This window comes from Cavia porcellus, unplaced genomic scaffold (genome assembly GCF_034190915.1).
Source record: "Cavia porcellus strain 051 isolate PalLab524CR breed Dunkin Hartley unplaced genomic scaffold, mCavPor4.1 scaffold_1, whole genome shotgun sequence".
Lineage (NCBI taxonomy): Eukaryota > Metazoa > Chordata > Mammalia > Rodentia > Caviidae > Cavia > Cavia porcellus.
The window spans coordinates 235,453,926-235,471,496 of record NW_026947484.1 but is presented as its reverse complement, the minus strand read 5'-3'; the positions used below and the strand labels follow the sequence as shown (position 1 = coordinate 235,471,496).

Sequence of the window (17,571 nt, the reverse complement as noted above, 5' to 3'; positions counted from 1 at the left end):
TCTTCATGGGCTACAATACTAAATGGATAATATAAGAGTATATGACTTATGGGTGTTAGCAAATTAGTTAAGCCACATCATCAAATGTTAAAATATTCCTAAATAAATATAAGGCAGAACATTTGGTTTTTAGGGTGTGGGTATATGAGTAGATACAAATAAGAACACTCACACAGGAAGTCAGGATCAGACCCATGACTTTAAATTATGACATATCAGGAGATACAAAAAGAACTTGTTAGCTGGGCATAACGTCAAACATCTGTAACTGCAGCACTCACAGGGCTGTGGCAGAAGGATTATGAATTTGAGACCAACCTGGGCTACAGACCAAATTCAAGCTGTCATACTAGAACTTTTGTTTTTACTACATTTTCTCTGACAATCAGAAACACTAAATCCAAAGATAATCAAGTCTAAGATTTAATAGTAAAAATGCACGGAAGTAAGTAAAATTAAAGGTAGTTACATAGAACATTACTTTCAAAGCCGCTATTTACCTTTTCAGGGGACAACAGTGAAGTCAAACTATCCTTGCAGCCCTCTTAAACTGTTTAAAGAAGGTTCTTTACATAAATGATGATGTGCATTCAAATCTCTTTAAATAACACTATAGTCTGAGATTTTGGCAGGACATTAACTGCAAAATAGTTTAAGTACTTCATTCTACTTCCTCTAGAGTTTATTAACAAATGTGCCACCTGGAGCACTGTAGCTAAGTGCTTCAATACCGCATCTCCACTTGACTTTTATATGCTGACTGCTGTAACAGTTAACACATAATAAAGAAAAATTTGCTTGCCTTTAAGAATACACAGGCAAAGGGGCTGGGGATTTAGCTCAGTGGCATAAGCGCCTGCCTTGCAAGCAGGCAGTTGTGAGGTTCGATCCCTGGTACAGATAAAAAGGAAAAAGACAAAAAAAAAAAAAAAAAAAGAATACACAGGCAAAGATAGTTGATATGTGTTTATAACTAAGACTGCACTATACACACAATTTTAAGTCAGAACACCCATAAAGGTTATAGTACCCATCTACCCACTAGCTTGCCTACGAAACAGAACCTAACAGCCACTGTGGGCCCTTATCCTAATAGAAGCTCACTTACCACAACTTCTTCTCTCCTGGTAATCACTGTCCTAGATTTTAAATTAATCACTCCTTGGTTGTATTATTTTAGCAATTATGGATGCATAATACACTAAACATGCTGAAAATCTATATACTTACATATATCTTTTTCTGCAACTTGTTCTTTTCACTAAAATTATTATAGTTCATCAAATTAGCTGTATATACAGTAATTAATTCATCTATTTTCATCAACTGGTGAAAGCTTTTCACTACTTGATTACTCATAATTTAGGTAGCTGTTTCACTGATGACAAATCTTTGGGTTGTTTCCATTTTTTCCCCGTCGTTCATAATGCTACCATACCCCGTACTCACCCTATTCTGTGTTTCTTGGTGGCCAAGTGTAAGAATTTTCTAGCACTGAAGTTACTGGTTCCTATGGTTATATGTATTCAAATTTACTAAGTACTGCCAACCTGTTTTACAAGGTGCTTACACTAATTTCTACTCTTATCAGCTATGAGAGTTTTTGAAACACCACATTTTAGTCAACGCTTGCCACTGCCAGACGTTTTAAACACTTGCTGTGGTACTGTGGTTTTAATCTCTGATTCTCTAGTAACTAAGAATACTGACTCTTCCTGTTTCACGGCCACTGTGTTGCTCGAGCAACACAGTCCCATCTTTGATGGGCTGCCTTTCTCTAACAAAGTCCCATGGCACAAACGACTCCTCCTTTCAGCTTCTTAGTCTGTTATGCTTTTGGATGGCAGCACTGCTACTTTACACATCGGCATTACCAATTTAGTCATCTTTTCCTTAATTTTTTGTCTTAAGAAATACTTCCCTCCCTCAGGTCATAAAGACATTCTTCCACACTGTCTTGTACTGTTTTATAATTCTTGCCTTTTGTATTTAAACATGTATCTACTTAGAGCTGATTTTTGATAGGTATGAGTAAAGAACCTAATGCTGTCTTATGTGGACAATCAATTGTCTCATTTAATAAATCATTTTTTCCCACTAGAAGAATATTCTATTTCTGTCCTGTACTAATACCTTAGTGATTTAATTACTTATTTGTAGATAGTGCAAATGCCCAAACTCACATCTTAAAGAGTGTCTTTGTTATTGCTGAGCCTGTTCTGCACTTTAGCTGAATTTTAGAATCAGTTTATCATTTATCATACACACCACCATCAGCACTGCTGGGATTTCAATGGGGCTGATCGGAGTGATAGATAACTTTGCAGGGAACTGACATCTTTACACCTGAATATCCCTTTCCATGAATGTGTTTGAGCATTCTTTAATGTCTTTCAATGAAGATTTAACTTTTTGAAATTTAAAAGAATTTAAATTCTTTAAAGAATCTATGCACTTCTAATATTATTATTATTATTATTTTTGTCTTTTTGCTTTTTATGGGTACCGGGGATCAAACTCACGACTACCTGCTTGTAAGACAGGCACTTATGCCACTGAGCTAAATCCCCAGCCCCCTCTAATATTATTTCTATTTTATAATTCTGCAGCCAGCAACCCTGCTAATTGACTGACTGATTACAGTGCTGGGGACTTAACTCTGGGGATTCACACTAAGCTACATCTCAGTCCTTTTAAAATTTTTGAGACAACAAGGTAACAAACTAAGTAGCTAAGATGCTTAGGTTGAGTTCCAACTATCAATCGTCCTGTCCTCTATAGTTCTGGGACTCACCATCAGGCCTGGCTTACTTTTCAATTGTGGCAAAATAAACTAAGCCAAAATTCATCATGTTTTTTTTTTTGTACTGGAAATCGAACTCAGGACCTTGCGCTTGCCAGATAAGCTGAACTATACCCTCCGCCCCTCACTTGTTTTTAAACGTACAACTTAGCACTGTTAAGCATATTCACATTGTTGTGTAACCTATATACAAATGTTCCCAATCTACAGAACTGAGATTATATACACATCCATTAAATATCAGCCCTCTGTTCCACTGCCTGGCCCTGATAACCGCAGATGATAGATCCCTGGTTTGCTTTCACTTGTAGACTATTGTTAATTAAAAAAAATGCTGTTATAAATATGAGTGTACAAAGATCTAACTTTCAGTTCTTTTGAATATTTACCCAGAAATGGAAATGCTGGATGACAGGGTAGCTATGTAAGTTTTTGAGGAACCTCCCTCCTCTTTTCCATAAAGGCTACACCATGTTACCCTACAAACAGTTCATGAGCGTTCCGATGTCTCCACAATAACATTTATTATTTTTCTTTTAAATAATTCAGTGTGAAGTGAAGCTAACTATGGTTCTGATTTCCATTCGCCCAGGGGTTGGTAATGTTGAGCATCTTTTTAAATCCCTTGTTGGTCCTCACCTCTACAGAACCGTCTTTTCCAGTACGTTGCTCACTTCTCAATTGGCTTATATGTGCATTTTTGTTGTTGAATTATAACTTTTTACATATTCTGGATATTAACTCTTTTTAACATATCTGATTCTAAGGTATCTTCTCCTGTTTTACAGGGACTCTTCACTCTCCTGTGTATTTAAGGCACATAGTTTTAAGGGTTTTGTGTTTGTTTGTCTTGCCTTTTTGAGACAGTTTCCCTATGCTGGCATTGCACTCACTTTGTAGCCCCAGCTGGTCTTGAACTTGCAGTGATCCTTCGGCCTCAGCCTGTCAAGTGCTGGGATTACAGGTGTCACCACCACACCTGACCAATTTTAAGTTTTGATGTAATTCAAGTTTTTTTTTGCACAATGCATTTTTTTATTTAAGGAGAAAAAGAAAAAAAAATAGAAAAAGGGTACAAGTTATACAGAATTTCAGAAAACATAAACAGTAGGAAATCACTAGTTAACAGATTACATATTGTTATCTTAGAAATAGTTGTTCAAGTTACAAAATTAAAGCATATAAAGTAGACTTTCAAACAGTGAGACTAGAAACTGTTTTGTTCAATGATCCAACAAAACTCAGTAATATGGTTATCTCTCTTATACACTTAAGTATGTATCCAGTTATATTCTTTAGAGCATTTTCTTTTCCTTTCTTTTGTACAATGACAATTACACATTTTGGGTTTTATTACTCCCACAGTTCTTATCACTGTTTTTGAAGACAGTAAAGCCAAATGTGCCATAACATCAGAGTCAGTCAAATCAAAAGGATGGGCATAATAGATAATGTAAAAACAAAATACAAGGTGATCAACAAAGGTTACCATACTGCCTCTTGCTATCTTAAAAAGAATTGCCTATATCATCAGTTATAATAAAATTGAACAAAACAGTAAAGAATAAAACCAAAACATTGGAGACATTACAGGACTTTAAAAGAAGAAATAGTAAACCGGGATGGGCGTCATAATGAATCTTACTGTCTTCACAGTTTTGCCTACATTTTCGAACTTGGTACTATCAAGCAAAGCAGAATAGAGGAAATTAAGTCAAAGCAAGATGGTGAGGGCTATACAGGGTTTCAAATCAAGTAAATAGGAAATCAAAGTGGGTTACTACAATGTAGCCTGCTTTTTTTTATTTTTCCCTTACTTAAAAAGATAAAAATAAAAAGTAAATAATTTTTAAAAAAAGGAGATTGAGATAAAAGAGGGCATAACAACAAACCAGTGCAGGTCAAAGCATAACCATTTAATCAAAGTAGTGTTTCATCACAAGATATCCTGACATAAAAGTAGTTACCAAAGTGTCTCTTTCCTTGAAATCTTTGAGTATAATTTCATATACTGTAGCACCAAACATATCAAGACAATGTAAAACCATTCAAGAGAATGACAGTATTACAGGGTATTTAGAACCAACTATCAGAAAATGAACAATGGTTTCTGTATAATCCTTGTCTATAAAAGTTTTTATTATCACATATAATAAAATCCAATAAGATACAACCTGTTAAGACCGATGGAGACAGAAGAATAAAAGCTTGATGGGACTTTAAAACAAGATGATACTAAATCAGCACTAGCTATTATGATGTCTTGTTTTCTCCAAAATAGCGGTTCCTACCATCCAATCTTCTCTGCCTCATTTCTGTTGAGCTCTTTTTCTGTCGTTTGTTGTCAGTTTGTCTTCTTCATTTCGCTTTCTGCTCCATTCATTGTGGCCTCTCTGCCACTATTTCTGGAATCTTGGTATTTTTCTCTCTTAGAATGTCCTGCCGTATTTTCTGTAGAGTTGAATTGGTGGTTGCAAATTCCCCTAGTTCCTCTTTATCCTGGGAGCACCTTGTTTTTCCATCAATTTCTAGGGACAGTTGTGCAGGATATATCAGTCTTGGCTGGAGGTTATTATCTTTCAAAGCTTGAATTATTTCCCCCCACGCTCTTCGTGATTTGATGGTTTGTGTCAAGAAATCTGCTGTAATTCTGATGGGAGTTCCCTTGTAAGTGATGTTTCTTATCTTTGACGGCTTTTAGTATTCTGTTCTTAGATTTCTGGAATTTTGATTATTATATGCCTGGGTGTGGCTCTGTTTGGGTTATAGGTGGCTGGGGTCCTGTATGCCTCATATATCTGAGTATCTTTACCTTTTGCTAAATTAGGGAAATTCTCTTGGATTATTTCTGTGAATAGCTTTTATAGTCCATTTGTTTGTGTCCCTACTTCTTCTTTTATGTTCTTAAGCTATAGATCCTCTTATCATCTTCTAGGCTTTGTATTATTGCTGTTTGTTTTCTTGTTATTTTTAAGAAGTTTTTCATTTCATGCTCCCATATTACAAATCTGCCCTCCAATTCAGATAATCTATCCTTAGTTTCTTTCAAGCTGTTATGCCAGCTTTTGATAGTTTTTAGTTTCCTGTTAATCTCTTTGAACCCGCTTCACGTATTCTATGTTTTTTCTATTTTCTCCATCAAACAATTCTCCCCTTTTTTTCTGTTCTTCCATTCCACCATCTGTTTTTTCTTGGGCGGTGCTTAGCATTTCTCTGATTTACTTGTATCTTGCTTTATTTCATTAAATACTTCATTTTTAAACTCGTCTCTGGAGATATCGCTTTATGTCTATTGGTGCCGTGTCTGATATTGCATGTTTTCTGTCTTCCTTTGCATTTCCCTTTCCTGGATCAGTGTTCTCAGGTTTGGGGACTGAGGACCTTTTCTTGTTGCTTCCTCTTCCCATACTTTTTGTTCCTTCCAATGTAGGAGGCCCAATTTTTTTCTCTTTGTCAGTTACAGTTTGTTTGAATTGCACCGGCTAGGTGTTCCCACCCACTGCAGTGTACTAGGGAGACACAGACCTGGGCAGCCTCTGCTGGGCCTGCCCCTCCAGGTCAACCTCCCGAAGGCTTCACCGCTAGGGTGTACCTCCAGGTGCTGGGACCTGGTTGGGTCTTAGTCAGCGGTGTCACGCAGGCCAGGCACTCCCCACCAATCCGCTTGAGAGGGAAATATGCGGCTAATATCACTGCAGTGTCCTGTTCCGGCAAGTCTGCCCAGTCCCAGTATGTCCTTTGCTGGAGCCTCCTACTCTATGAAAGGGTCCCCATTCTGCTCACTCACGGCAAGTTGATGTAGGGCTCCCTGCTAGTCCTGCTCTCAACTACATTTGCAGATTCCCACTCTCAGAGCTTTCACGTGCCTCTCTCCCTGCCCTGCAGATTTGGACGTGGCAGCAGTGGCAGGAAATTCAAATCGCAGCTTCCAGTGGCACAGGTTCTAGCTTCCTGCGCTGAGATTTTATCTGTTCCTGTTATAGCACCAGGATTGGATTTCCAGTTGGTTTCTCTTAGCTTAGTTCACTCCTGGGTCAGCAGGGTGTATCTCCCCTTGCTTAGGACTCCTCATACTGCACCGTTCCTGGATTTTAAGCAGGGTATCTCAGAGAGCCTCCATACCTGCTGCTATCTATCCACCATGTTCTCCCGGAAGTCATAATTCAATTTTTTTTAGTTTTGTTGCTGATGATCTATTTTAACTCTGATTTACCCAGAAATTGTTTCAGATTTTTCTAAATTGACAGTTAACATAAAGTAATTTTATTTTCTTTCCTTCCTATTCAAAACCCTTTCTTTTCCTTCTTCACTGTGCTGTTAAAAGAGTCCTAGTAGAACACTGAATCTTTATTCACTGATAGCAGTCCTCCTTGTTGTGTTCCACTTCGGCATACACTGTTTTGGCAGCTCATCAGTAAATATACTGGGCACTCCTGGTTATTAGAAACACTTGTTACACTTTAAGTTAAGGAAGTTTCTTCTAGACTGCTGTGTGTGTGTGTGTGTGTGTGTGTGTGTGTGTGAGAGAGAGAGAGAGAGAGAAAGAGAGAGAAAGAGAGAGAGAGAGAGAGAAATCATTCATGGACTTTGGGTTTTATAAAATATTTCATATAAATCTTTTGAGATGATAATCTGTATTTAACACCCACTACTCTATAAATCTATGGTAAGTTATAATGATACATCCTTAGCTGCTTGAGTAAAATAAGTGTGGCCATGATGTAGTTCTTCTGTGAACATTGTTGGGTTTGGTTTCTACTGTTTTGTTCTACTGTTTCATTTATGAGTGCAAACTGGCTTGTAATTTTCCTTGTCATGTTGACTTTGTAAGTTTTTGGTACCAAGGTTAATACAGCCTCAAAAATGTAACTAGAAGCCATATGTGGTGGTGTAACTCTGTAATATCCTCACTCAGGAGGCTGAAGCAAGGTCTTAAGTCTGAGGCCAGTCTGGATTATACAGGGAGGCCAAGACCAACTTGAACTATGTGTCAAAGCCCCTGTCTCCCCTACCCCCAAAAGGAAATCAGAAATTAAAATAAAACATATATCACATAAAATTTACTGATCTTTACTTTTACCTTGAGATTCTTTTCTAAAAATTTATATACTTATATCAAATTTCTTTCGCTTAGTATTTGTGTGATATATTGTTTTACTTCTCAGCTTTTCAATGTCCTTGTTTTTTTTAAAATATCTAGGAGATAACTGTTGTTTTATATCTGGAAAATTCAGTTAATCTACTTATTAATGATGTATTTTATTACTTTTATTCATTTCTGTGGCTCATTATGTCACTTACTACATTTTTCTGCCCTTCAGGTTTCAACATTTCAGTTTTCTTCTGCTTTTGGAAATTTTACTTTTTGAGTTGATCTACTGACTGCTTTAAAAAATAAATGAAAGTAACATTTATTGAGAACCTACTTTGTGTGATGGACTCATTTAACGCCCACAACAGTCTTATGAATTAGATGTTAACAGTCTCAATTATCATGTAGAAATCAGAGCTCAGTGCAAAAACCATAGCTTGCCTGGCTTTCTTTTTTTTTAGGATAGAATAAATATAGCCTCTTGACAGGTAAAATTACTTTAAAACATGTACAGTTGAGAGACACAGCCCAAAGCAGTGAGAAACTGCTAGGAGGAGCTAGGGATAAAGAAACAATCACAGCCCAGTACACCACGGAGGAATGGATGAGGGATGTCCCCAAGGTGAGCCACAGGTGGAGATGCAGCTTCCAAATGGAGGGGCACCGGAGGCCCCTGTGACTTGTGCCACAATTGTTAGTGCCTGGCTGGGACCTATTTTCATCAGATAACCATGAACCAGCACTAAGAGGCTATAAAAAACACTTTAACTTGGATCACTGTATTTTTAATCAGCCTCAAGCTAATTTCTGGCACAGCACACTCTTCAGCTAGGGCATATGCTGACAGGCCTTGACACTGGGGGGATAACAGCCTAATAAAAAAAGCTCAATCCTGGTGCCTTTGAGGCCATTCTTGTCATCTTTACTTTCAATTACTCTCTCTGAACACATCATCTTGAGCTGCAAATCACACCACATGAAAGGGTTCAAGCACAACAAATATCCCCCAGCAGGGGGCCTTTGTCCAAAGCCTACTAAATCCTCAGCTAAGTCAGGAATCTTCTCTACTTCAGCATGAGCATTTATCCACAATCTTAATCAGCATCTCTGACTTCATTTAATTCTTTAAATCTAATCATGCCTCAACTAGTTTCATAGAATAGTTGTTTAGAACTTTAGCTGCATTTATTTTAAGCCCACCAAGATTACTCATTATTAGCCAATGATTATTGGTATTATTAACTTGATAGTTATTTAAACTTACCCACATTTATCAATTCCATTGCATACCAGTTCTTCCTGCATTTTAATTCTTTCTCCTTCAATTTCTTATTTTTCCCCCTCAAAGTATAACTTTTGTTTATTCCTCAATAATATTTTTCTTGAGGACAAACTTGAGACTTTTCCTCAAGGTGTCTTTCTTTGTTCTTGAGAGGATTAATCAGGGGCATAATTCTTAGTTGATCTTTTCATTCTATCTTCAAATACTTTAACTGACTCATATTTTTCATCTTTTATCTGTGTTCAGTATTCTCTATAAGGCTTATTTTTTCCAGATACGTTTCCTATTCTCTGATTTTTCACTTTCGTCATCTCTTAATTTGCTAATTAACTCCTTTATTAAGCTTATCCTTAATGTTGATTTTTATTTCCAGAAATTCAATTTGGTCTTTATTTCTTACTAGCTCAATTTATTTGAATGTCATTATTCCTAATGTCATTTGTTTTGTTTTGTTAATGTTACCTTTTGTAAACCTTTTGGGGGGGGGCTAAATTTGCTTTTTGTGTGTGTGCTTCCCGAATTACCCTCATACATTGCTCTTTGATTAGGTCTGACACACTTTATAATGAGATGACCTTCAGTAAGGTCTGTTTTCTGCATGGGAGCCTGATCTAACCACAGTGCAAAAGTGGGAACATTACAGGATTTCTTCATGTTTTTTGGGTTCTTTTGTTGTTGTTCTACTACCATAGGTAGCAAGAAGCAGTGATATCCAACAAACCTTTTAAGAAATGACAAAAATGTATTATTTCTGTATGGTCAAATATGGTTGTCCCTAAACATGTAGTTTTTGAGCACTGGCAATCTTGCTGTGACAAGAGGGCTGAAATTTCAATTTTATGTACTTTTAATTGAACAGTGACATGTAGCTAATGGCTAGCATATCAGAAAGTGCAGCTTGCTTAAAGGTTTATATTGTTATATTGTTTGGGGGGAATTTCCCTGCAACTTAGTGGCAGAAATTTCAATTGGATATTTCTGCTTGGCAAAAATTATGGTTTCAGTTTTTCAAGGTTTCTGCTTTTGTTTTCTTTTTTTCCTTAGAGTCTGGCAATTACATATAGTGGGCTCCTGATTTATGAACTCGATTTGTTTGCGAGGGCTGGTTGTAATTCAAGTTGGCTGTAAGTGAAGACTATTTTTCCCATGAGAAATAATGAAAATACCCCTAATGTTTTCCCGAACCTCCCAAAGAACTCCTTAGCTAACCTTTTCATAAGAAAATGGGTTGTATAATATGCATAATTTACTAGAAACACCAGTAATCTTCCTAATATAGTTACTAAGAAATTATAAAATACCTAGTTTACCAGAAACAATTTCACACTGGTCTCACCATTCAAGTTGACATCTTTGGCTTGCAGGAAGGCAGGATGGAGGGAAGGTGGTTATTGTTTGGAAGGAGAGTCTCCTTCTATAAGAACATCAGGAATCCAGTGCTCTGCTGCCCTTTCTCTCTTTGGGAGAGTCTGTAACCTACTAGGACCTGCTTCTGGCTCACTGGGTCTCAACCTTTTCAGAACTCAAAACTGGTCTAAGGTTGTCTATTTCTAGCTTTTCGTTAACTTTGTTCTGCAGTGATGTGATACTGAGCAAGTCATTAAGCAACTCAATGCGAAGATTGGCTTTTTCTCTCTCTCTGAGTGCATTTTCTCTATAAATGTCCATAGTTCTGCCCATTTTCTCATGATTTCCTTTATTTCAGAAGAACTTCTCTCCAATGATGGTTGATATTCCCCATCCTATTCAGAGAGCTCCTCAGCTGCCATTCTCTGTTGCTTGGCCCAAAGTTGAAGCACCTCTGTAGATGATTCCTCTGCATGTTCCTCCACCTGTTCCTCAACATCATTACAGTCCACCTGTAAGCGTACAGACTTTGCAGTAGAAAGTGTCATCAATCACAGGGTCAGCTGAAGGCTCAGGCTCCTCTACACAGCCTTCACAGCCTCTCACCTGTGTAATTTTAGGCCACACTTTCTTCTAGGTAAATCTCAGTGTGCTTAGAGAGAGACTGGGCCAAGATTTCTTGATTAAAGTCCCCCAGAAAAGGGTGTTGTAATGTTCCTTCCAGAGCTCTTTAAGGCTTAAATCTGTATCTGAGACCATCTAGAAGCACTTCAAAACAATTCCTTAGTAAACAGCTTCTTACAGTCGGCTATAACTGTGGTCCATAGGCTGCAGTGGAGGATTCTACTAGGTGGGAAGAACTCGACTGAGAGCCATGGGAATTCTCCAACCAATTCTTCTTCTGAATCCCATGGGTGAGCAGGAGCACTGTCCATGATGAGGACAGTGCTCACTCATGATGTCCTTGAGTGATAAACTTCTGTCCTCCAGATATTTCTTAACAGTAGGACAGAATGCCTCTCTGACTCACTCAAGAAAAGCTTCTGTTACTCAGGCTTTTGCCTGAGATCTCCACATGACCCCAGCCTAGTCTTCAAGATTGTGTCTTCTGAACACTCTAGGGGGTCTTAGGGCGATAAATCAAGAGAGGTTTTAACTTGAGCTCACCACTCATATTGGCATGAAGCAACAAAGTCAGCCTGTCCTTCACAGGCTTGTGGCCTGGCATTTTCATCTCTTCCTGGGTAATGTCTGTTTTCCTAGGTGTTTTCTTGCAGGAGGCCAGTCTCATCCCAGTTGGAGACTTAATGAGAGCAAAAACCACTTCTCTGTGTCACTGTTTTGAGGTGGTGTATATAATTTTTAGCATCCCTTTTATCCACACTGGCTGTTTCAGCATCCCTAGTTATATTATGAACTCACTTTAAAATCACGAGACCACCCCTTACTGGCAGAAAATGTTTCACCATTATCACTCAATGAATTATTGTTTATGAAATCTGCATTTATTTCCCTGGTTTTTCACAAATTATACACTCAGGCTAAAACCTGTCACCTGCCTTTCATTTATCCACACTACTACAGTAACAGCCTTTGTATCTCATCTAACATTGTTGATCATGACTAATTTAAGTAACACCTTCAGCAACACTGGCTTCCTTACACAAATCTTTCCTCCGTAATATTGTTGAGATATGTGCTTTGACATGCTGAATACACTAGTGAGATTGGTCACACAAATGCCACTCTCGTATTTCTCCACAGTTGCCTTTTTATTGTGATTGTTCTTTATCTTCTCTTTCTTAGCTTGTTTTCTAGCTTTTGAGGGGCCAATCTGAAAGCAGTAATTATAGCAATTATACAAGGCACTGACCAAAATCACATCATAGACATGTGCACCTGGGCTCAGACCAACACCTACGTATGTTCTTCTGGCATCACGAGGCTTTGTTTATAACACAGATGGCCAGCATTCAGGTCATTCAGGTCAAAAGACCTTGGTCATAAGTTAAACCTAAAATTCAGGTTATAACACAAGCTTTTTGTGGTAAGGCTGATTGTAACCTGAGGGTCCACTGTATTTCTTTGTATCTTTTCTGGGGCAGTGGATTTTTTTCTATTCCATCTTTCTTAAGAAAGCAGCTCATCTAAAGTCTTAGCCATTATAAAAAAATATTAGTTCTACTCATGTTGAGTATACCCAGTACAGATTTTTTTACATCACAAGTTGCTAATCTTTGGGATCTTTTTTTTTTTTTAATTTTTATCGGTACTAGGGATCGAACTCATAAACCGCCTGCTTGCAATGCAGGTGCTTATGCTGCTGAGCTAAATCCCCAGCCCCTAGGCTTAACTTTAGTATGAACTCTAATCCCTGGGACTCCACCACCTTAGGTTTAATTCTGGTATCAAGGGATTTCAATGTTGATTTAAGTTTAACTTGGCAATTTGATCCTGTTGTATCTGATTCAGGATGCATGTCTCTGTTAGCGGGGAAAGCAGTCTAAAAGTTGCTGGAGTTAGCAGTTACATTGGTGCAAATACCTGAACTGCAAGTTGAATTATGCTTGTATTTCCAGGATAAGTGTCAAATTAATCATACTCAAATTAATTTCGTAATGTTTTTGAGACAATGTCTCATTGTGTAGTCCAAGCTGACTTTGAACTCACAATGCAGGCCAGACTGGCCTCAGACTAACAGCAATCCTCCTGCCTCAAATGCTGGGATTATGGGTATGTGCCACCAGGTTGGCAATTTATTAACTTTTAAAAGTAGAGATACTCCATCTATATTCTATGTGGGTTTTTTTTTTCCCCAGCTATATTCTAAAGTAAGGATGGGTTACAATTTTCTTTTGTGGTGCTGTTTTTGCACATTTGGCGACAATAGTAAAACTGATTAGATAGGTTCCAACTTTGTGCTCTGAAGCAGCATGTCTTCCTCAAAGGTTTGAGACAACTTACCTGCCTGGGACTGAGCTTTCATGGAGGAACAGACCCTTGATGATCATTCCATTATTTTTCACTTACTTGTGGACTATTCATAGTTTCTACTTCTTGTACTAAATTTGGTAATGTCTTTTTTTTTTTTTTTTTTTGAGACAAGGTCTCACTCTGCTGAACAAGCTGATCTTGAACTTGCTTTTGTAGCCCAAGATGGCCTTCATCTCACAGCGATCCTCCTGCCTCAGCTTCCAGAGTCCTGGGAGCACAGACATGCAACACCATGCCTGGCTTGTTTTTGTTCCTCAACTTACTTTTTGTGCTTTAAAAAAAACTACACAGCAACAAATCTATTTTACTATTTTTTCAAACATTATTTTGTTATATTGATTCAGTTTCTTTCAATTTCAATCATTTTGGGGAGTTCATTTTTATTTTCCCTTTTACTTCAGTTTTATCAGTTCTTTTTTTATTTTTAGAAAGTTAAAATTCAAATTCATTTAGTTTCTATCTTTTTTCTGGAAATTATGCATACAGTTGTCATTTGAGATGTTTGGACATGAGTTTTCAATCTATTTTGTTACTCTTGATTATGCATTCTCCTTACTTCATGAATTTATAAGTTCATTAAATTTTATTCAGTGTATGTTCAGGTCACTGCTAACTCATAATTTTACTACACTGTGGTCAAAGAGGCTTCCTTGTAAATGAAGGTGAGAAATAGATCAGGGAGCAAGGCATGTGTAGGGGAATGTGCTTTTCACAGAAAGAAGATCGGGTGAGAGGTTCTAAAATGCAAACCCAGCTGGTATGTTGAAGGAACAGCATGAAGTGCAGAATCCCTGATGTGGGAAGAAGGGAAAGGAGCAGGAACTGAGGAAAGAGAACGAAGGAAGCAAGGTTACGGGGGCAATGTGGGGCCTTTCACGCCACTTTAAGGATGGAATGTGATGGGTTTTTATACAAAACAAGACCATAAACACACATATAAACCTATTTACATGATCATACAATTTTACTGAGAGTAAACAGTATTATACTGGTATTATATAATTTGGGAAATTATACTTTTCACATTTAGAAGTCTCTTCTTGTCCTTTCCTTATTTTTTTCACATACTTTTTCTTATTAGTATATGTTTATAATACATAATGGTTATACTCGTTGCGTGGAGTTGGTGCATGTACAAAACTAATCTTACTTCCCTTTTACGTCCCCTCTCTCTTTCCTCCCACCCCTTGACCCCTCTCCCACTTGAGAAAAAAATATCACTACTTTCTGTTATCCTTTGCTCTTTCTTTGTATCTTGTGTTTCTCAGATAAGACAAGCCATGCAAGGCTTGTGAGCCTTATTTATTTCTCAATATTATGGCCTCAAATGTATCCATTTTCCTACAAATGACTCATTTACCTTTCTTTATGACACAGTAGTATGCCACTGTGTGTAAATAACACCTTTTCTTTATTTGTTCGTCTACTGATGAACACATAGGCTGCTTCCAAGATTTAGCTATTATTATTTATGCTATCATAAACATAGGTATCCATGTATTGCTGTACTAGGATGTGTCTAAAGCTGAGTCAAATGGAATTTCTAGCATTATTTTTTGAAGAATTTCCATGTTGATTTCCATAGTGGCCGCACTAGTTTACATTCCCACTAACAATGTGGAAGGTTTCATTTTTCCCTGTAGCCCCGCTGGCATTTGTTATTATTTGATTTTCTGGGGAGGCTACTCTTAGGAATCTCACTGTTGCTTTAATTTGCATTTCACTAGTGACCTATAATGTTGAGCACTTGGTCATGTAGTTATTAGCCACATTTACTTCCATGAAGTGTCTATTTATTCCAATTGCCAATTTTTTGAAAAATGTGCCTTTTATTTTAGGGGATCTAATTTTTTTATTCTGTTTTTCTTTATTCTTTAACATTCTAGATATTAGTCCTCTCAGGAACAGCTGGCAAATTTTTTCCTCATTCTGTAGGTTGTGTTCTCACTCTGCTGGCTGTTCTTTTTTGCTGTGCAGAAGCTTTTTGATGTGACCCCATTTTTTTTCATTCTTGGTACTGTTTCCTGTGCAACCAGGGTTTTGTTCAGAAAGTCCTTGCCTGTGCCCATGACTTCAAAGGTTTTACCTACTTTATCTTCCAGGAGGTTAAGGTGTTTCTGTTTTAATGTTTAGTTCTTTGATCCACTTCGACTTTAGTCAAAGATGTGGGTGTAAATTCGGTTTTATGCAGGTGAATACCCAGTTTTCATAGGTTCATTTGTCAGAGGGGCCTACATTTCTTCAGTACCCACTTTGCAAATATTAAATAGTTGGATGTGCTTGGGTTGTTTATGTATCTTCTATTCTGTTCCATTGATGCAAATGTGTGTTTTGGTACCAGAACCCTGCTGTTTTTATTCCTGTGGCTTGAAATATTACTTCAAGTCTGAGATTGTAATGTCTCCCACTATACTCTTTTTATACAGGTTTGTTTTTGCTATTCTGGGGCACTTTGGGTTCAATATGAATTTTTGTATTGTTTTCTCCAGTTCTGTGAAGAATGCTCTTGCTATTTTGATTGGGATTGTGTTAAATCTATGTCATATCAGATGTATGGGCATTTTTGCCTACATTGATTCTGCCTATCCAGAAACAGAAGAAATCTTCCAATTTTCTGATGTCCTCTTCAATTTCCTTCTTCATAGTACTGTAGTTTTAGTTGTAGAAGGCATTCACTACCTTAGGTTAATTCCTAAATATTTAGTTTTTATTGGTGCTGGTGTGAATAGTATTTTTTCTTAATTTCTTTCTCAGTGGGTTGATTATTAGTATTCAAGAACACTATTGATTTTTGTGTGTTCTGTATCCTGCTAAATTCTTGTCATGGCTTATGTGGGTGGCCCCCAGGCCTCATGTGTTTGCACTGTGCATTTGTGATTGGTTCATTGTCTAGTGCTTTGATTGATGGTGTCAATGCTACACCCAGATAGGGGTGGAGCTGGATATAATGTAATGGCAGGAAAAAGGTGTGTCTCGCTCTCTTGCTGGTTTCTGGCTTGCCGTTTGCAGCTGCCATGAACTGCGGCCCTGCCATGCCACTCTGCCTTGGAGCCAACTGAGTATGGACTGAAACCTTCAAAAACTGTAAGAAATAAACCTTTCCTTTCCCAACTTTGGTCAACTAAGACAATTCCTAAATTTAACTTATTAATTCTAAGAGTCTTCTGGTGATTTTTTTGGGTGCTCCATAAAGAGGATCAATACCATCTACAAATGATAATTTAAGTTATTTCCTATACATATCCTTTTTATTTTCATTTCTTGCCCACTCTTGTTAACATTTGAAGTGCTATGTTGAGTAGGAGTGATAAGTGGCCATCTTCATCTTGTTTCTGATTTTAGAGGGAAGTGAACATAATGTGGCAGTAGGTTTGTCATAAATGGCTTGTATCAGATTGATTTTAAGTGATTATTATTATGAAAAGATACTGTATTGTGTTAATACCTTTTTTTCTCTGAGATGGTCATGTGGTTTTGTCCTTGGTTCCATTTATGTAATATATTACGTTTATTGACTGCATATATTCCTGAAATGAATTCTATCTCGGTCATGATGTATCATCTTTTTAATGCTTTGTTCACCCTATTTGCCAGTATCTTATTGATGATTATAGCATCTATAGTCATTAAAGAATCTATAATTCATTAAAGCTCTACAGTTCTCTTTTTTGGTTGAATTCTTGACTGGTCTCAGAATTGGGGTAGGGCTAGCTTCCTGGAATGATTTTGTGAGTATTATGTCCCTTTAAATTTCATTGCAGACCTTGAAGAGTATTTGGGTTATATTTTCACTGAAGTTTTTATAAAATTTAACAATGAATACATCTAGATTCCCCACTTGGGCCCTTTGCACTTGGTAGGTTATATTTATTATTATTATTATTATTATTATTATTGCTTCAATTTAATTGCCTGTTACTGAATTACTCAAGGTTTTTAAATCTTCACGGTTCACTTTTGGAAATATATATACATGCATACATAACATTTCTTCCAAATTCTCCAATATATTGCCATACAGGTTTGTGAAGCAAACCCGTGTATGCCAAAAAT

The 17,571-nt window shown here is 37.2% G+C and overlaps 1 protein-coding gene across 13 annotated transcripts in view; it reads right to left on the bottom strand.

The window, feature by feature from the left end:
• Dtnb (dystrobrevin beta) overlaps positions 1–17,571 on the bottom strand; it is a 337,086-nt gene that overhangs the window by 170,974 nt on the left and 148,541 nt on the right. The gene's annotated exons all lie outside the window — the stretch shown is intronic.